Raw genomic sequence first — 22,272 nt, 5'->3', positions numbered from 1 at the left:
GATTAAAATCCTTTTCTTTCAATAGAGGTTCTAATCTGCTGACACTGAGCCAATTGGGTGTTGACTTAAATTCCTAGTATGGACAGGTGCTTATTTGTTATGGTGGGGAGACAATCAGGGGCAAGTTGGATCTAAAGGTCAGCATGAATCTATAACTTCTTGATCAGTGAACTTTCCTGGATTCACTAAGAGTGTCCTAGAATTTCTGAGAAACTCTTAGCTGTTATATTTTATTTTATTTTATTTTTTTTTTTCATTTGGTAGCCCTGGAGAGTAGCTTAGCATAGTTCATAGATATTATGGTGGACATTTTTTTTCTTTGAGGAACCACACATTTGCCTATCATCCCATCTCCATATTTATGCATTCTTTCACTCAGTAAATACTTATTGAGAGTTTCGCATGTTCCAAATACTGTGCTAGGCACCATGATATGAATATGAATAATGATTCTTCTACTTTTAAGGATACTATAGTCAGGGATGGAAGGAGGGAGGAAAAAAAAGGGAAACAGGACAATATAGCATGATAATTATAAGCACAGAGTAATTTTGTAGCACATGGATGGATTACAGGAGAGGTCTAAGAATGTTTTCTGGAGGATTAAAGCTGAATTACACAATGAGGAATGAGAAACTGTGGAACTGGGTGTTAAGAGAGTATGGCCAATTGAATTACCCCTAGTGCTTTGGCACTGTTGGTATGAACTGGTAAGAGACCAAGATTGAGGAGCCAACAGAATCCAATCACCAAGAGTCTTAGGTTATGTTATAGCGTTAAAACTTGGCCCAAGAGCAGTGAGATACCACTTCAAGGTGTTAGGAAGATTACTCTGGCTGTGTTTTAGAGCATGATTTTGTGTGTCACAGAACCAGAGGCAGAGAAACCAGTTAGGAAATTTGATAAAATAACCTGGATTAGAAATGCTTAAGCGGGGTGCCTGGGTGGCTCAGTCAGTTAAGTGTCTGACTCTTGATTTCAATTTTGGCTTAGGTCATGATCATAAGGTTGTGAGAGTGAGCCCTGCATTAGGCTCTTCTGGACATGGATCCCACTCAAAATTCTCTCTCTCCCTCTCCTTCTGACCCTCCCCACCCTCTCTTAAAGAAAGAAAGAAAGAAAGAAAGAAAGAAAGAAAGAAAGAGAAAATGTTTAGGCAAATGCCAAGGCATTTGGGCAAAAGTGAATAGATTCAAGAGTTAACAGGAATTTGGACTGATTGACTGTGAAATAAAAAGGAAGAAGCAGGCATGACTCTTAAGTTTTTGATTTGGGTGAGAAGGTGGGTGGATAGTGATGCCTTGAATGAGTGAATGGAGCAACATGAGAATGCAATTTGGGGTACTGGTCTTTATCAAATGGGAACCATAGAATTAGCTCTCTCCTGGAATGATGTTCCAACCAGATGTTCTCTCTCCATTTTCCAGCCATATGCCATATCCAGGTGTGATCTGCTGGTGTTGAAGGCTCACATGACTTAAAGTTGGGGATGAGTGATTTGTCCTCTCTTTCTGAGTAGATGTCTTCCCTTCAGGATCGGGTATAATGTGATGAGGGTATTTTTTTTTAAAGAGGCCATTATGCCTAGGATACAGTAAAAAACTAGTCAAGAAGGGAGGAAAGGATCCCATTTAATAGTTCTAAAGTCAAAAATATAGGTAAGAGAACAATAGCCAAATTGTGGAAAGAGCCTGTATGTCCATCGGCAGATGAATGGATAAAGAAGATGTGAGATACGTATACATATATGTATACGTATCTCACATCTTCTTTATCCATTCATCTGCCGATATACATATACGTATATGTATATATATGTGTATATGTGTGTATATATATGTATTCATATACGTATATGTATATATGTGTATATATGTATATACACACATATATATGATAGAATATTCTGCAGTCATCAAAAAATGAAATCTCGCCATTTGCAATGATGTGGCTTGAACTAGAGGGTATTATGCTAAGCAAAGTAAGTCAATCAGAGAAAGACAATTGTCATATGATCTTGCTGATATGATTACTTGGGAAATAAGTAAGAGGCTCATGAGGGAAGAGAGGAAGAAATGAAATGGGATGAAACCAGAGAGGGAGACAAGAGACTCTTATTCTCAGGAAACAAACTGAAGGTTGCTGAAGTGGAGGGGGGTGGGAGGGATGCGGTATCTGGATGTTGGACATTAGGGAGGTCTTTGCTATGATGAGTGCTATGAATTATGTAAGACTGATGAATCACAGGGACGCCTGGGTGGCTCAGTTGGTTGAGCAGCTGCCTTCGGCTCAGGTCATGATCCCAGCGTCCTGGGATCGAGTCCCACATCGGGCTCCTTGCTCGGCAGGGAGCCTGCTTCTCCCTCTGCCTCTGTCTGCCATTCTGTCTGCCTGTGCTCGCTCTCTCTCCCTCTCTCTCTCTGACAAATAAATAAAATCTTAAAAAAAAAAAAAGACTGATGAATCACAGACCTCTACCCCTGAAACATATAATACATTATATATTAGTAAAACAGAACAAAAAAACCCAAAGGCTCTATTTCTAGGGTTGTGTACAGATACAAAGAAAAAAATATAGGTAAGAGAGAAATATGAAAGCAATTTTCATGTAAAGTCATTATTACTACATCCAACAGAATGTTGCCCCTGAAATATTAACCATTTAGATATTCTCTAAAAGACCTTGGCTTACCTTGAAGTACACCCTGAAGTATATTTTCAACTAATATTCTTGCCTTCCTTTAATTTTCTTGCTTACTTTTTTATAATAACTGCTTTCTTGACATTTCAGGAAACTTAGTTTCAGTTACAATTAAAACCTATCTCTTTCCTAAAATGTTACCTATCCCTATAAAAATGTATTCTTCCATATTGAAACACATTATGAAATTGTTCTTCAGGGCTGGTCCTTGGAAGAGTCAAGTGTATAAAATTGGTATGAGAATTTTGTTAGTTCACAGTTAACATTCTCTTTGGACTCTGCTTCCTCTATATCCTATCCTAAGTCATTCCTACTACCTCACCAGGCAGAATGAGTCCTACTTTGATATGCTATACTGTGAATCTGTTACTGTTCTAGAAATAATATTGTATCACATTTGGAAGATATTGAAGAAGTCTATAATATGTATATAGTATGTAGCATATTAGTGTAGGAGAGTCTTCTACTTCTTATGCAGAAATGGTTTTTAGTGCTTATGAGGACTATAATTATGATCTTTAAGCCATGAGACCTCAGGGTTATGACTTGATATTGCTGAACAGTTTTCTGGATGCTGTGGGGGTGAAAAAAGGATGCTCTCAGCACTTTGTGGAGTGGGACATGATTACAAATGATACTTCACAAAGTCCTGTAAGTGTAAGCATGCCCTGTGCCTTGCCCTTCCACAGACTACCTGGTAGCTTCTACTCAGACTATCAAAGTCTTAACGTTAAGTCACGTGGTGATTTTCTGATTACCATGATGGTATGAGAGGGATGTTTTCTTCCTTTTGTTATTACAAAAGGAATTTTGTGTGGACAAAATTTAAGGTAATGTTAACAAAGATAGAGTTGGTATAGATGGCTAGTTTCTGGCTAATTCGCATGCTAATCTAAGAGTTATTCAGTGAAGTCTGACTAATACTGAATCTTGGAAAGAAGAGACAATGTATTTGCTCATGAATTGGTTTGAAAGAATAGTTCTTTCCACACTTGAAATGTAAATAACACGAACTATTTAATGGTCCTAATTTAGTAACTAAAATATTTTTAAGAGAATCTATTAACTAAGAGCAATCTTTCTTAATTATGTTATGGTTAGTTGGTTAGTCTTGAAGTACCTTAATAAGGTATTGTCTTTCAAAAAAAAAAAAATGCTGCCTTCCAAGTTTGTCATGTACCAGAGCTAGAAAACCCATTTCTCATTTGAGGGGAGCCATGTCAGTGTCTCACAGTGAATGGCTTTGGTCTACATTGTGTCACATTGAGGCTCACTGATCTGAGGGTTATGAGTGATTGTGTCACTTCTGTGGTAAAATCTTTTCGTGGGGAGTGGGTTTCCAGAGCTCCCCTTTCCTGGTTTCTTCAGACACCTTATGTACCTGCTATTTGTTAGTACCAGACTTTACCCGCGACCCTCGTACTCAACCCTGAATTGTTTGTGTACTCAAACCCCATGCTTCGCACCCTGTTCGCTTTCTCATCTGTACTAACGGCATCTTGGGGAAAGGCTGCCATCTGCTCGGTGGACAGACTCTATCTGCATTTTAATTACACTGATGTTAGGGCCTCTTAAAAGTCCTCGCCTGGCACCTGTGACCCTCCTTCACACTTAACACTTTTCAGATTTTGACCTATCTTGGAAAACGTCGCTGCAAATTTGTAAGCCCACAAACTCTCTACTTCTCTAATCCTCCATAACCCAGGTAAGTATTGCATTAGAAGGATTGCATCATAAGTAAATGTTTATATTCTGTTGATATTTCTTTAACATACTTGGTGCTCATCAAAGGGGAGGTTGGAAGAATGTATATTTTAGAAATAGAACTGCCTATTTAATGTTTTTCTTAAAAGTAAAAAAGAGTGAGAACATGTAGAACCTCTAATGAATTTTATTCAACCTTTCTTGACACTTTGAAAGTTTGATTTACCTCTGACAAATTTTTTAAAAAACATTTTGTTTATTTATTTGAGAGAGAAAGTGAGAGAGAGCACAAGCAGGGCGAGGGGTAGAGGGAGAAGCAGACTCCCCACTGAGCAGGGAGTCTGATGTGGGGCTCGATCCCGGGACTCCAGGATCATGACCCAAGCCGAAGGCTGTTGCTTAAGCAACTGAGCCACTCAGGCGCCCCTAACTCTGACAGATTTAAGGAAGTAATGAAATATTAAAGTCACAAACTTAGAGAATCTGATCATTGGTGGGTTTAAGGAACCTGCTTTAAGAGTCTATTTCCCTTAAAGCAACTCAACAACAAAATAAACATCCTTTACTAACCTAATGAAATCAGTGACTGACAGGCTGTCCCCAATAGTCTTATAATGGTCTCTTTTGGGCCATGATAATTGGCCTTGAGAGAATGAAGATGAATTGTTGATTTTTATAATGTTTTTTAAAATCTCATATTCCCTTTGCTAAGAAACGTTGCCTTTACTTTTTAGCCCATTAAATATTTTGTTACTAGTTTGTTCCTGTCTCTGCTTATTACTATTATATCTTCAAAATATTGAATATATAAGGGCTCTAGGAGTGATAAACCTTGATTTCTAGGGAGTCAAATAATTTGTTTTGTTTTGTTTTTATAATACTGAGTGTTAACATATAGTTCTTGCATTTGACCAAATCACATTCTACTTGGCTAAATAAATAAATAGATAAATGATAAATAAATAAATAAATAAATGCAGAAATAGCATTTATGTCTGTATAATGATATTTTGACAAAGTCTTCATTTATTTGTAGATCAGAATGGCTGTAAAAGTTGTTGAACTTTGTGCCGTAGCTATCTCCTAGATGCCATGAGGTAGGCTGGATGGGGAATAAGATGTAGGGGCAGAGGTCTGGATGGCAAGCTGGCTCTTCCCTGTCCACTAAACCTCTTTGAGCCATTTTCATGCCTGTTTAAAAGAGTAAGCAAAACCTCTTTCACAGAGGTTTTGTGAGAATTGAAAGCTAATATATATGAGGTCCTTTACCAATTCTCTTTTATCATATTGCTTATAAATATGACAATATTTTTCTTACTTGGTATATAAATATTTGAGAAAATACATATTGACTATCAGATACACTCATTCATTTTTTAATTTCCCCCTTCTTCTGTCTACTTTTCAAAAATGTGCTTATTCTCTTTATTCCTTTAGAAAAGAATTTATGTGTGAAACTGAAGTCCCTGGTAGCTTGAGTCTTCTAAGCAGTAGCCCTTCAGAATGGAGTGCTAAGCACGTATAAGAACTACTATAGTGTTATAATTTCATGTGTAGCTAAAGAGTTGGAAAAGATTTTCTTTTTTCCCTATCTATGTGTTCATCCCTAAATGATACATTTAAAATCACATCAAAGAATTTTACTCTCTTGATTCTTAATACAATGAGATATATACTCTCAAATTCTTACTCCTGTTTACTTTTTGCTATATATTCTCTTTGTCTATGAATCTTCACTTAGAGTGGCTAGCGTGTGCTTTGAATATATCCACTACCTTATACTCTTTGTCTCCTGTGCCATCTCCCCCTTTGCAGTTCCCTTCCACTCTTGGGGTTCATTCCTAGCTTATAGGCACGGTGTAAGTCTTATTATCTCTTCCATGGAGTCTATCCAGACCACTATAGTCAGAATGATTATTTTGTCTCTTTTCTATGTAATGGTGAACTCTAACATTCATCTTTTTATTAGTTGACTAGTGAAGAACCCTTGATTTTTGTTTTTGACTTTTGTTTTTTTGTTTTTTCTTAAAGTCTCTAAGAAACCTTTCCTGGGGTGTCAATGGCCTAAATTGACCTAAGTCATTCATTATTGAAGTTTTAGTAGGTGGTGAAGGAAGGTATCGCCATGACTGCTTTAAGCAGTGCTTAACTCTGAAGCTGGGATGGAATGAATTTTGGGGACTAAAATGCATTGTATATAGTGATACTCTGATAACATTCCCCCCACCACCCTCACCTCAAAAGTAACCATGCAAATGTTTAAGAAACCCAAAAACCTTAGGAATAGTTATAAAAATATAGGTCCTTTTCTAAAGAAAAGCAGTATTTCCAGAAGCCCACTGAAAATTTTTCAAAATTAATTTTTGGTATTGAAATGAAGAGCTATGTTTATTTATGAGTGAGAGGACTGTGAAAGAATTAGTTTATTTAAAAAAGGAATTATTAAAGATTAGATTTCCTGGAAAAAGTGAGGATAATATTTTGTCTTTGAACTTTTTCCTACTTCATCTTTTAGTATTTGTCCCTTCTTTTCACCAACTATTTCTCTTCCCTTTCTTTTCTTTTTTATTTTTTTTTAAGATTTTATTTATTTACTTAGAACGACCAAGAGAGAGAGAGAAAGCGCATGAGCCAGGGTAGGGGCAGAGAAGCAGACTCCCACTGAGCAGGGAGCCTGATGAGGGACTCCATCCCAGGACCCTGGGATCATGACCTGAGCTGAAGGCAGACGCTTAATGGCCTGAGCCACCCAGGTGCCCTCTCTCTTCCCTTTCGTTAAGCATTTATTCTGCATTTATTTTGTGGCCATCCTGGGCTATGGGCAATGAAGACAAGGAATAATAATTGTTACTGCTGTCAAGGGTCTCTTATGCTACTGGAGGAGTCAGATAAATTTCGGCCAAGTGTGTTAAGTACTGTAATACAAGTATAAGCAAGATGCTGAGGAAACACCACTGCTCTTCCTCGTCCTTCTACCTGTCAAGGCTAGTTCCCTGTTTTTTGCCCTCTTTGAATCTCACTGTGCTCAACTGCCCAAATTTTCCATATCAGGAATTTAATAAAATATGTTTTGTGTAAAACTATTGATTGTAATTGAATAGGGCTAGTTCTTTCCTGACCAGCTGTACAAAGTGGATGTGATAGCATCACAAATAATTTGCCTTTTTTTATGAGATAAAAGAAGTCTGTGTTATTCTAGGGGAGGAAGACCTTAAAAGCAGTAAGAATCGATTCTTAATTTTTCAGTGGGTGGTATTTTTCACTGTGTTTTAAAAATACTCTCCTCTTGGTTTCCTTTGGGCAACTTTAGTTCTTCGAGTTAATATGTATGAGGGAATGTGACAGAATTTAAATGATAACCCAAACAGAATATTATTAAGAGGTAGATTTGCTGTAAAACAATCATAATGAAAGAGGCAAATAAAAAACGGAATACATTCCACAGCTTAATTTACATGAACTTTTCCTACCTACTCTTTTTAGTTCCAGTCCATAACTCTCCATCTTTTTTTTTTTTAAAGGAAAAATCTGTAGGATAATTTTATTTACTTAATCTCAGTAGAAAAATACAGTTATTAAAATGGCACTGAAAAGATATTCATAGTTTTTGGGGTGCCTGTGTGGCTCAGTCGGTTAAGTGTCAGTCAGTTAAGTGTCCTTCTCGGCTCAGGTCATGATCTCAGGGTCCTGGGATCAAGCCTCACATCAGGTTTCCTGCTCAGTGGAGAGTCTGCTTCTCCCTCTCCCTGTGCTGTTCCCCCTGCTTGTGCTTGCCCTCTCTCTCTTAAATAAATAACTAAAAATCTTAAAAAAAAATTAGTAAGTTTCAAATGAGGCTTAACTGACAGATTGATCAGAAACTAGGAAACTTACCTATGGAAGGACGAGGAGAACCACCCTTTTCTTAGACTGTGGCTATAGGATGCATGAGGATAGGTTCACTTTACTGCACCTTTGATGCCATTTTCTTTTGTTAGAATAGCTTTCTCACTGATCTTCCATTCCCCCAGTCTTATCCTGCCTAATCAATCCTCCACTCCTCTGGCAGTCACCTTACTGGAATGCAAATCTATTCTTACTGCACTACTGGATCAAACCCTGAATCATCCTCTGACCAGCTGCAGGAGAGAGAGAGAGAGGATCGTACTTTCCTGATCTTAACTTGTCCAGCCCCAACTTCTCTTCTCACTTGCCATACCAGCCTATAAAGTTCTGCCACTTTCCAGGACAGCCCATGCTTCGTCATGGCTATATGCTGCTGCTTGTGTTGCTTTCTGACCTGGAATACCCTTTTCTTTCTGTGTTCTGGCCAAGCTCTAATTTTCTTCTGAGAGTCACTTTGCTGCAGCCTTCTGGACTCTTACTGTCAAGTCTGTTTCTCTCCCCATCTATACCTGCCATGTATAGCCTGGTTCTTAATTATGACATTGTATTTTGTTTCTTTCCTTTGAATCTATTTTCCAACTAGAGTACAAAGTCCTGTAGTTGATTTTGCATACATATACTGCCAGCATCTGAAACAATATCAGGTACAATAGCTACAGTAAATACTTGTTAAAGGTTAAGAATGCTGAGATTAGATTCGAAATGCTATTTTGAGCGCTTTCATGATATTTGGTTTTCTTTACAATTATCATTAACGCCATTGAAATTACTTTATAGATGGCTAAATAAGGATAAAAATGGTCTTAGTTCATTTTGCCAGTAGTGGTTAGTTTTTTTGTGCTGGTTAGTGCTATCATCTCCAGCTCCATACCTGCCCATTTGCACTCTGTGGTAGTGATGAAACACCTGGGAATATGCATGCCTGACGCCATTGCTAGTAAGTTTTCTCTCTCTCTCTCTCTTTTAAATGATTTTATTTATTTATCTGACAGAGATATCGTAAGTAGGCAGAGAAGAAGGCAAAGAGAGAGGGGGAATCAGGCTCGCTGCCAAGCAGAGAGCCCGATGTGGGGCTTGATCCCAGGACCCTGGGATCATGACCTGAGCCAAAGGCAGAGGCTTAACCCACTGAGCCACCCAGGTGCCCCACTAGGAAGTTTTCTCTTATGTGTGGCCGAAAGAAGGCAATGGTAAAGGACTGGGAAATCTGTTCTTGTAACATATGTATAGTAATAATAAGTAAAAATTAGCATTATTTCTCATAAGGATGATAATTTTAGAGTTAGCGATAAGTCTAACAATGCTTCAAAATACCTGTACTTTCTGTTGGGCACAGGTACTGATAAATACTACTGTCATTTATTGTCTGCATTTCTAATGGAGGGAAATTTAAATATTTACTAAGATATTAGAGAAAATAAACATAGGATCTTTTTTGCCATCCCAATACAGAATCACTCCCCGCTTTCCTGAATTCTCTCTGTTGAACTCTTTGGTGTTTGAGGGGTAAATGAATCTCATTTAGAGAACCTCTACTCTAAATACATTTGTATAACAAGATGGCCACTATCTTTGGAACTTATCTGCTTAATCATATATTTTACCATAATACTGCATATACTTTATGGGGAAACAAAATTCTTTTAAATTATTTAAAATTCTTTTAAATAATTCTTTTAAAAATAAGTGAGTCTATGTGACTAAGTATTAATTCTTTTGGTCACTAAGATGTTATTGTAAATTAACTCCTCTAGTATACTAAACAGTGCCTCACGGACCTTTTGCAGTGAAATTGTGAAAATAATGTTGTTGTTTTCCATTTTATCAACTGGTTCAAGCTCATTTACTTGTAATGTTCAACTAAACTGGCTACATAACATTTAAAATTTTGTTTATTTCCAAACGATTGGGTTTCCACAGTAGTCTTCACTAATTGCCTGTTGTAAGATTCTTACTCAAGTATTTACAAATGTATTATTTGTTGTGTATTTGTCAGCTTACTCAAATAAAACTGGAAATAATGAAAACAATTGCATTTTACCCATTACAGCTACAAAATAATTTCTATATTTTTTCTTCCTTCTTTACAATGTCAACCCTGAATTATGACAATTTTACCAGCATTTGAAAAATTATTATGTTTATTGGATTATTTGCAGGTGGGGCTCTGTGCTTTAGTCTACAAATCAGTGGTTAATTTAATGATGCACTAGTTTATATTTAGCAAAATGAAGCATAACAAGCTCAGCTGAAAAAATGATTCTTGCTTTAACCAGTATCTTCACACAGCTGTTTAAATACCATATTGTACTTGTTTTTTTTCCTCTTTCCTTATTTAGGATGGCACATGGTACTTGTGTAATCTTTGCTTATTTTAAGCTGGCATAAAAGAATGGCTCTCAGCAAATTGGAGGCAATTTGCAAAACTAAAGGATATTCTTATGAATTCAGGCCAACTTAAATTATTATTGAAGAATATATCTTTTTCTCCCCCAATTTTTTAAGGATTTTTTTTTTTCATTATAATGCTATGTTTCAAAGTTTATGACAGTGGTGCCTTTTCCCACTTGTTCTGTGTAATTTTCTTTCTTTTGTCTGAACATGCCATTAAAGTCAGATTGGCCCCGAAAAGTCAGATCTTTTGAAATTGTAGTAGTTCACACTTTGTGTTATCAATTTTATAATAGTTTTCTTCCTGGAAAAGATTGGCTCTTTATAGACAGATGTAAATGAGGTCCACAGAGATGGAAAGTTTTGAATAACTTTCCGTAACCATTTTTTGTCCCTCTGGACTCATCCTTACTGCTTGTCTCTTTGACTCACTCCCCACTCCAACAGCACCAGATAAGATGTGGTTTTCTTTCCTTTTGCATTTGTGCCTACTGTCCCACAAGAAACTTCCTCAGAAGATGCCATTGCCTCATTTGCCTTTCTACACTTCCTGAACTTCCACATTTTCATGAACTCTACCATCACAGTTTCATATCATATCATTTTGTCCCAGTACGTCTGTGACGTGGGACACTGTGCTGCGTCTGGATCTGACGTCTGCTTCACATGTGGAACTCCTTCCTGTATATTTGCTGACCGAAACACACCCTCTGCTAAAAAAAAACAGACACAACTGAGATGGGAAGGATAAGGAAACAGACAAGTGAAACAGTTCTGTTGGCATCTCCATTTCCTGAATTGTGGAGTGTCACTTAAAATGTTCATTTGTGTTCTATGTGATTATTAGGGATTCTGGATATCATGAATATCAGGCCTGATTTTATTTAATTTTAAAAAATTATTTATTTGAGAGAAAGAGAGGACAGGGAGGAGCAGGGAGAGAGGGACAAGCAGACTCCATGCTGAGTGGGGAGCCTAACATGGGGCTCGATCTCATGGTTGTGAGATCTTGACCTGAGCCGAAATCAAGAGTCACATGCTTAACTGACTTAGCCACCCAGGTGCCCCTGATTTTGTTTTGTTTTATTTTATTTAAAAAATTCATTTGAGAGAGTGCAAGCCAGCACAGGTGGGATGTGGAGAGGCAGAAGGAAGAGCAGCAGCAGATTCCCCACTGAGCAGGGATCCTAATGCCGGACTCCCTCCCAGGACCCAGAGATCAGTATCGGAGCTGAAGTCAGACGTCAACCCATCTGAGTCACCCGGGTACCCCCCGGGCCTGGTTTTAGTTGATCATTTTTTATTAGGTAGAACAATTGTGGTGTTGTCTTAATACTACGCTTAAATCTAACAGCTAAAAGTACTGTCCTAGAACTGTTACACCGGTGAAAGTTGTACTGCTATGGGCCTTCTAAGGAAATTAGAAATGCAGTGAGGACGTGTAGGAAACAGTTGTAAGTAAGAGAAAAACAGCCTGTCAAAGAATAAAGATAAGCAGTGTAAATTATGAGTATGGTTAAAACTTAAGGGAAACTTAGGGACTTGAAAATTATTCTGTTAAATTGAACAGTATTGTACATATAATTATATTTTATTGTAATACATTAAATTTTTGAGCAAAGTTTGTGTGTTATACATAGCATGTATAATTTGGGGAGGTATTACTTTGGAGCCTTTTATATTTTGACCTGCTGTGAGGTAGATAATCATAGCTTTTCCTAGTTGAATTTTATAATAGAATAGAGCATATATGAACATGCTTTGCACAAAGTACATGATTAGCATTTTTTTTTTTAAGATTTCACTTATTTATTTGACAGACAGAGATCACAAATAGTCAGAGAGGCAGGCAGAGAGGGAGGGAGGAAGCAGGCTCCCTGCTGAGCAGAGAGCCTGATGTGAGGCTCTATCCCAGGACCTGGGATCACAACCAGAGCCGAAGGCAGAGGCTTTAACCCACTGAGCCACTCAGATACCCCCATGATTAGCATTCTTGAGTGAAATTTGAAAGAACAGAACCAAAAATCAAAACTCAGTGGCTTAAAAGTAATGATAGAGACTATTAAAATAAAAATAATAATTAAATTATAACATTTATGATACAGCTCTCAGCCAAATAAGCCAATGTTTAAATAAGTTAAAATTTTCTGTTGTGAGAAACCTCAATAAAAAACATTTGAGGGTTAAAAAATTACAGTGAGGTATTAAAGTTTTTTAGCATAATTAAAGATCTTGGATATATGCTTTTCCTTTTGACATTTTTAGTTTTGACTTTGAATTTTCCATTTTATTTATGTGAAAAATGGACTGAAATGCTAAAATGCATGGAGCCCTGGTGTGGTGCATAAATAATGAATCTTGGAACCCTGGAAAAATAAAATTAAAAAAAGAAATGACAAATAATAGAATTAAAATTACTTTAAAAATGCTTCTTAGAACTAATAATTTCTTTAGACATCAGAGAGCCTTTTTAAATAATGAATGATCAATTCCATAAGTATGAAGTTTAAACTGCAGTGCTGATATATAGTGACATTCACTATAGTTTTCTCCTTCATTTTGCTGAGGGTAGCAGGCTCCTAATCCTATTAACTTATTCATTTTCACTGATTCACCCCAAGGGATAAAAGTTAGGAGACATCACCAGATTGATAGAATAATTTGTTCAAGAACTTGATTCCTGTGCCCTGAAATAAAAACAAACAAACAAACAAAAAACAGGTAGCAGTCAACATCCATGTGTGCCTCTTATTTAGAGCATAGTTCACAGAAATAGCTGCTATTTCTAGATTCCATGTGATGGTTAAAGACATGTAGAAACAGGGTGACAGGCTCTATCTGGTTTTGCTTTTTCTTTTTAGATACTGTCATGAGATTATATATCCTGATCTTACTGAGCCACCTTGAAACTAGTAATAAAGTTTGGCCATTGATTGTGCTTAGTCCAGTTCCTGAAAGTTCACATCAAAATCCCTCTATAAAACTGAGAATAATTGGCTCTTTTTATCAAGCTCCACAAAAAGCAGAACTGCTGAGTTTCAGCTGTCATTTCATTCAGTGAACTCAATTTCTTGGTAGCTCTTATGTGCTAGACATTCTGGTAGCAATGCAAAGACAAATAGCCCTTGGATGTTGCCCACAAGAAGTAAACACACAGTGGGGAGCACACACACACGCTTGCATGCACACACATACATATGCACACAAGTACTGTGTACAGGGCACAGCCCTGGGTTTTGAAGATTGTGTAGGAGTTTTATATGTAGAAGAGAAGGAAAGGGGTCCTGTATGTCATCATATGAACAGTGGGAAGAAGCATTAAAATTTTTTAAGTTGAAGTGTAATACCAATTTATGAATTGATATATTCTGTGAAGGGGGAGTCAGATACTTGAAACTGAAATTGCCTCTAAAAATTATAGATAAATTTTTATAACTGTGTTCTAGTCCCTGTGCTAGTATGGTACATAGAAAATGAGGTGCATTTCTTGCTGTCTCCCAACTCACTACTGAATTGGGGGGGACATAGATAATACAAAATCAACTATAATTCAAAGTCCTAAGTGCTGTAATATGTCACAACGTGCTATGGGAAAATTCTGGGTAATTAACTTCTTGATTTTGTAGATTTGCTTCTCTCATGGGTTGTTTTAAATGTCTTTTTTCTTTTTTTGGAAGATCAACTCCATTGAGGTAAATTATATAAAATATTTTTTTTCTTTGAAGTTTTTATGTATTGAGGGAAGGTGTGAGCAGGAAAAAGAAGACGTGAGCAGGGAAAGGGAGAGGGAGAGGGAGAAGCAGACTCCCCACTCAATAGGGAGCCCAAAACGAGACCAATCCCAGGACCTTGGGATCATGACTTGAGCTGAACGCTGATGCTTAATCAACTGAGCCATCCAGGTTCCCTACAGCCCACCATTTTTAAAAAAGGGTGGAAAATATGTAGGTGAAGAATGAGACTTAGTCCTATTCTTTATAAGAAAACAATGTGAATTTGTCAATGCCCAAATTTGACTTTCTGTATTTAGATTTTTATAACATTGAAAGTATACCTGTATTTCAGAAACAGGTCTGAGAAGGTATTATGGGAGCATCAAATTGAGGTGTACTTCATGGGAAGAATAGCAATTGCTGAAGTTTTGACAGAGAGGGATGAAAAAACAAATCAAAACAAAAAAACAAAACAAAACAAAACTTTATCTTCCATGCTATTTTAAAGTACAGAGTAAAAAAAAAAAGTATTTTAAAAAGATATATAAATTCTGAAAAGACTTTAGTTCTAAGAGTATCAAAGAAATCAACAATAATAAACACTTCAAGGTTTTTCCAGTTAATCAGGCTAAAGATTGAATGTACTATGTATCCTTTATGTGCCTCTCAATGTATGAAATCTCAGTCATTGAGTAATACCCTAAAGATTTGTTCAACCACATTATTTTATCAGGAGAGGCTGTCATGATAGCATCTCAATCCACAACCTCTTCTGAATTACAAAAAAATGTACAAATCTATCCCATTGATCATCAGTGTGATCCCTTTTACAAAAATGAAAAGCCTTTAAATGATTTCTGAAAACTTCTTCATGTTGATACCAGATAAAGCCAGATCTATGCTAGAGTTTTTCATAATTTTTTTTCTTATTAATGAAATTATATATGTATTTTTTGGAAAACTTATACAAAGTAGAATGAAGAAGAAAATAAGGAGTCATTATAGACACTTTGATCTCAGTTAGATGTATTTATTTATTTTAGCTTTTTAAAGTTTAAAGATCTATTTCTTTATTTTTAGAGAAAGAGAGAGCAGGAGGAGGGGCAGAGGGAGAGGGAGAGAGAGAAACTTAAGCAGGCGCCCTGCTGAGCACAGAGCTGCTGCTGGCTTGATCCCGGGATCCTGAGATCGTGACCTGAACCGAAATGAAGAGTCAGCCGCTTAACTGGCTGAGCCACCCAGGCGCCCCTAAGTCAGTTTTATTTAAATAAAGATACCAAAATAATCCCGGAATGTTTGGGTATTTTATTTCACATTTCATGATATTTAGAGATCTCTACTATACTCCTGAAATTTGTGGTACTTTCCAGAGGCTATCTATGTTATCTTCCACCACTTTTTCTCTGAAGCATCCTTACCTAATTCTCAACAACTTTTCGTGTTAAAACAATGCAGAGAGACACCAAAGGAACGGAGCCCGCATCCAGGGTGGTGGCAGCCTCACAGGGAGGCTGCTGTTTCAAGGACCAGGTTCTAGGATTCGGTTCTCAGCTTTGCAGGTCCTGAAAGTTGATGGCTCGCAGTCTTTCTAGAATAGACCCAAAACAAATTCGTGAACATATATGATATTACTGATACATACATCAGTGTGCAAATTTATTCATTGCCATTCTAGTTTAGCCCTAAGGAAATGGATTTCTTCTGGAAGCCCTGAAGCCAGCTGGTCCCATTGAGCTTCACGCTGCTGCCCCTCTGAGTTCCTGCCAGAATGCCAGTCCTTCTCCGACAGTCTGGCCCCCTCTCCTTGCTCAGTTCATACTCTGATCCCTTTTTCCTCCCTCATTTCCCACTCTTCCCAACCCTTGCAGCTCTCTAGAGACCTCACTTCATTGAAAAACAAAAGAAAACAATATCCCAAAACAAAACAGTTCCCCGCCCCCCCCCATTCTTAAATTTGTCAAGAAGTTCTCTTACTCTACTTCCTGTCACAGTGAAAATCTGAACTCTGGAGCCACTGAAATCTGGAAAGAAGACCCTGTCTTCCTTAGATAGTCAAACTTAGAAATTCTTATTTCTGGGGCTTTTGTTTTACAGATGTCCTATTGATCATTCTTCTTTGGGCACTTTTTTTTTTTTTTTTAAGGAAAATTGCAAGGATCATAATTAAGTTTTCTTATTTATATTTATCTGCTATCATGCTTCCTAAAGTAGCTTATAGGTCATCTTGGTTTGGATATTGATGCCCAGGTCGTTTAATCTCCTGTTTCCAGGCTTTTTCTCAGGAAAAATATTTAACATGTAATATTTAATATATATATGCACACACATACATGTATGTGTATGTGTGTGTAAATGTGTGTGTGTGTGTGTATAAATGTATATGAATTTGAGATCATGATGTTTCTACAAATGGCTAAACATTACTTTTTGACCCATCTCAATTCATCCTCAAGGTATTAACTTGACTTCCATTTGGGCTGCAACGTCTGCTGTCCTCCTTTTTCTCGACCCGACCACCACTAGTATATTTTTGCTTTGGGGAAAGCTATCTCTGTAAATACCGTGGCATTTATTTTCTGTAAAAGCTTTAGTGCACATTTTACTTGGACATTGATTTCTCATCATATGACAGAAATGGCTAGGTTAGCATTTCAGAAGAGCTTCTCCTCTGTTAACAATATCTTCATCCTCTCATTAGTTTAATTCATGATAATAATCCAGACAAGCTTTGACCATTAAATCCTTTTAGACAGCAAAGTTTCCCAAAGCCCATTCTTCGTTTTTGAATAATTAGTTTTTTCAATACATTTTAGTGTACGAAGCTAATAGGATATGGGAATTCATTTTCTTCTGATGCTATAAACTTTCCATTAATGTATGAGGTTAACTTTTGTGTTTCTTTTTTCTTTTCCTATAGAGCTGACTGTTAGAGGACCCAATCGAGTATTTTGTAGTATTCAGACTAAAGCTCTTTTGGGGGGTTTGTGGTTTTAATCGGTGTTCCCTCAACTCTTCCTTCCATCACACCTTTTTCTTTTATTGCACTAGAAATGATGAGGTCGCTTCAAAAACCATTTATGAAATCCCTGGAGATCCCTGAGATTGATTTTTGTGTTTCCTTTTAAAAAAAACATACTCAAAGAGATTTGAGAAGCTTATATCTTTGGGAAGGTTAATATTAAAAAAACTGTCTACCCAGTTCTGAAAAATTGCCTGTTATGCCATTATTATTTCTGACAAATGGATTGGGTATGGTTCCATAGAACAAGAGAATTAACCTTAGGTTTTTTCTTCTCAAAATTAGAAGAGAGTCTCACAGAATGACATTCAGGATATTCCAGCTTTGCATGGTCATGATTACAGAACAGAAATCTCAAAGCACTTTCTAGATGCAAGGAAAAGCATTGCACAATAAATAGTCAGGATTGGCTGCTTCCAAACAGCAAGTGTAAGTCATTAAACAAATTTCTTTATGAGGCTGAGTTTTTTCATTTATTCAGCCAAAATTCATTAATCTGATTTTTTAAATGTGATTTTTGTCTTGAAGGAAAGACAGAACAAATTCATACTTCAAGAGTTGCTAATAATGCTTACTAGGTGATATAACGGTGAAATAATTTTTGAGTAATTAATGTCTTATCTTTTTAGAACTCTACATTAGAAAGAGAGAGAGGGAGAAAAGACCCTGAAAACTCTTAGTAGAACAGAACTAGGCAATCAAAGGTGGAAATTTTATACTTAATGCATTTGGGTTTTTAAAAGTTTGCATTTTGGTTATTTATGCAATTTCAGAATTCCAAATGATATTTATATAAATCCATCTTTTACTTTCTAAAGCTTCAAGGATGGGGGCAAAGGAAGCAGTATAATGAGCTATTTTAAGGCTAGTAGGATGTAATTAAGTTTGAGAAGAAATTTAGCGAATACTGTGTTTGGAATTTAAGTTGCTCGGGTAGAGTGGAAAGCTACGGGTGTTGTAGCCCCAGTAATTATCTCACAAGTGAGTCATGTTGAGCAAACTCTCCTTAAAATCTCTTCAATGTCATAACCTTTCCTGATTTAGCAATATTTTTATAAGGGACTGGAACTAGAAGTAATCAAATAAAAGGTGCTAAGTAGTAGATGGTGGTAACTGTCAAAATCTCCATCAGAGAAGCCAAAGAGAAGAAAAGAGAATATTCTTTATTTCCGTGCTTTTTTAGTGTTGATGACTAACCACACAAACAGCCTGGGCCTGACTTCTTGCTCTGCTGGTTGGTAAGATGGATAACCTTGCTTAGGTATTTAATCCATCTGTGCCTCAGTTTCCTCATTTATAAAATGAGGACAGCAATTAACACCTCTTATGGTTATTGTTAGGACTTAATGAATACATATATCTTGAGTGTGTGTGTGTGTGTGCGTGCGAGCACATTGGTATGTGTACAGAGAGATCTTAAAAGGGTCCTATAGCTAGGTATTAGTTGTTACCATTATTACTATAGTTATTACATCAATGCTAGACTTCATAAATACTTTCAACTTATTCAGCAGATATTAATTAGGCTCCTGTATGTGCCAAGCACTATTCTAAGTACTGGGCATACCATAATGAATAAGGCAGTTAACGGACCCTGTGTTCATGGAACTTATATTTTAGTTTGGGAAGTCAAGGGAGACAATTCAACAAGTACACAAGTGATAAAAATAGCATAGGGTGCTAACAGCCATATAGAGGATTAAAGAGGAGTGATGGGGTAGATTGGGTAGTCAAGGAATACTTCTTAAGGGAGGTGGCATTTAAATGGAGAGCTGATAATAAAGAACAAATCTTGTAAAGATGTGGGGCAAGAGCATTCCAGTGAAGAGTTTCTAAGATGTCCTGGGATTACAAAGACTGATGATGGGTAGTAGTCTGGGCCTGAGCACTATGAGATAGGATCTGAGAAGATGGATAGGGGAAGGAGGAGGTATTTGTGTCTATGAAAGGACAGCAGGAGGGATCCTTGTGGTGATGGATGATGGAATCATGGAATCACTGTGTTTCTTGACCGCTTCAATGTCAACATTCTGGTTGTGGTTTTGTGCTATAGTTTTGCAGAGATAATTACCTCTTGGAAAAACTGAATAGAAGGCACATGGCTTATGTCTGTAGTATTTCTGAAAACTGTATATGAATCTACAATTACCTCAAAACAACAAGTTTAATTAAAGAAAAGAACACATTGTTTTGATTGATCAGTAGAGAATATAGAGCCTCCAGCCCTTGGTTCTGATTTAACTGGTCAGGAGTGGGGTCTGAGTCTTGTACTTTATTATAAAGAGCTTCAGGTGATTCTACTGTGCAGACAGGATTGAGGAGCTCTGCAAAGCTGCAAGCAAATCCCTTTGGGCTTTAAGTGCATAGTGTTACCCGTGGTTTCTTTAGGGTGTGATACTTGTTACAGACTCTTGACGTTACAAGTCTGTGATGTGATCCCAGCAGACCAGTGTCACTTCCTCAGCTGAGACCACAGAACTGAGAATGTTTGAAGTATCTATGTATCTGTGAATATCCTAATATTTTCCCCTTGAAAATAAGTTTTACTCTAATGGTTTTTTTTTCCCAAAGTCCATTCAGCTTTTATTTCAGATACTTGTTGAAATAATTACTTTCATCAATAGCAGTTACTGTAATTTTTTTGGTAAGGGTGCAGGCTTATTCATGTTTGCAGATTGCTGTTCATCCTTTTGTTTTTCTTTCTCTTTAATATGGCTCCTGGATGGGCAAGAAAATCCTATGTGTACAAGAGAACACATGCAAGTCTTCTTGTGTGGTAACTGCAGGCGTTTTTTTGGAAAAAAAAAAGAAAAAAAATTCACATATGAAATTCCTCTTTTGAGTGCATGCTGTTTATGATTAGAAACCACAGAAATCATTACCGTATGAATAAGTTTAATACTTGATTTTCCATGAGACTGGCTTGCTTTTCATCTTTTTAAAATAGAGAAACACACCTTTGTTTTTCCTCTGACTCAGCTACACGTTTAAAGAACATTCTGGCAAAACCCCCCTGATAATAGATCGTATTTGCTCCTGAAATTGTCAAATTCTTGTTTAATTTTTAGTGACCACTTAATTAGCATTTGGAACTTGACTTATTTGATGTAGAGCTCCGGAACACGTAGCGCGTAGTGGGCATTCAGTGATTGTTAACGAATTCAGTAATTGTTAGTGAATAAGACTAACAGTTATTCAGGTATCACTGCTATGCACCAGCATTGTGGCCAGTCCCATCTTCAGTTAGCTTTCAGTTTTGTGCTTAGATACATAAATAATGAGAATCATTCAAGACTTACCATAATTTCCCACTTATTGGACATTATGGAAACTCTAAAATTTACTGAATCCTCTTGTTTGTATGTATGTGTACTTGTGTTTGTGTATGAAACAGTATGCTAGCCTGTTACCCTCTGTCTTTGCCTTTTGTCTTCTTCTTTCCTATACTTAAGTCTTATCATTTTTACACCTGTTACTTATGGGTCTTATAGTTCAGGAAAAAGAGTGAAGTCTGTAGGTTGTTCCTTGAATCAAGAAAGGTCCAGATAATTTTGTCTTTTGACTGTGCTTCTTCCCCCTTCGTGACTTCTAGTGCACAGAATTAGTTTGCTCATGGCAGACTCTCATCATTGATCAGTTTGTAGCCCCTCTTTTAGTTTAGTTTATTACTTCTTTTTCTCCTATCTGCATTATTCTACCTTCATTAAGTGTCAATTTCAGGTATTTAATAGATATCCTACAATATGCTCTCTATCAGCTTCTTTAGATTTATGTGTATCCTCGAAAAAGGAATATCGTGTTTTAGTTTTTGGTATTTATTTTCCAAACAAATAGTTACATATAGCATTTTTTACATCCCAGATACTATTTTAAGCTTTGCCAACATTAATTAATTTAATCCTCACAGCAAGGCTGTGAGGTAGATACTGTTATCTCTATTGGCACAAAGTGAATACCAGGATATTGTGTTGTAAATCTACTTGTTTCTTTCCCTTTTGTCCATTTTGCCTTGGGTACATGAGATTCATGACCTCTGATTGCTACCTGTTAACTCTGTTGTAATACCACACTTTACAAACAACAGCTTTATTGAGGTAGTATACATACAGTAAAATAAACTTATTTTAAGTATGTAATTTGCTGGGCTTTGAGAAAGGTATGCATCCTTGTAACTAGCATCACAATCAACATACAGAACTTCTAGTTCCCCTAGAGATACACCCTGGGGCCCCTTGCCCCCTGGGTTCCACCTCTGGCTCAAGACACCATTGATCTTTCTGTCACAATAGATTGGTTTTTCCTATAATAGATTTTGCATAAGTGGAATCAAACATTATGTGTTCTTTAATCTGGCTTCTTTTGTGCAGTATGATTTTGAGATTCCTTGATGTCGTTACATTGTTACCACACAATTTTACATGGAATGGATGTACCACAATTTTTCATACATTCATCTGTTGTTGGACATTTGGGTTGTTTCCATTTTTTGACTCAGATTGATGAAGTTCTAGAACCTAGGTGAGGTTCAGTGGGCTGAGGTCCGGAGCCGATGACCAAGAAAGAATTCTTGAGACATTTTTGGTGCAAAATGGTGGTTTATTAAAGGACCCGTGGGCAGGAAGAGCTGCTGCCCTGGGTTGTGAGGGGTGGCAGGTTATGTACCCTGTGGTTGGGGGAAGGTGAGGGGAAGAGAGGTTTGAACGGAGTTTTCATATGCTAAAGAGGGCCTATAAGGTGCCAGGATGTCCAAGGCCTACCAGGCCTGCCTTGCCCTTGTGGCTTGATCAATGTTGTCTTTAGACCAGCCATTAACATTAAGATAGTTGGGAGACTTTTTGGTGGGGGGTCACAATCCTGCT

The 22,272-nt window shown here is 37.0% G+C and overlaps 1 protein-coding gene across 3 annotated transcripts in view; it reads left to right on the top strand.

Moving 5' to 3' along the window:
• Positions 1-22,272, top strand: part of IMMP2L (inner mitochondrial membrane peptidase subunit 2) — an 860,599-nt gene that overhangs the window by 212,626 nt on the left and 625,701 nt on the right. The window lies entirely within an intron of this gene.

Source organism: Mustela putorius, unplaced genomic scaffold (assembly GCF_011764305.1).
Source record: "Mustela putorius furo isolate JIRA1106 unplaced genomic scaffold, ASM1176430v1.1 tig00003845_pilon_pilon_pilon, whole genome shotgun sequence".
Taxonomy (NCBI): Eukaryota; Metazoa; Chordata; class Mammalia; order Carnivora; family Mustelidae; genus Mustela; species Mustela putorius.
The sequence above is the reverse complement of the archived record's forward strand: the minus strand, read 5'-3'. Positions and strand labels throughout refer to the sequence as shown.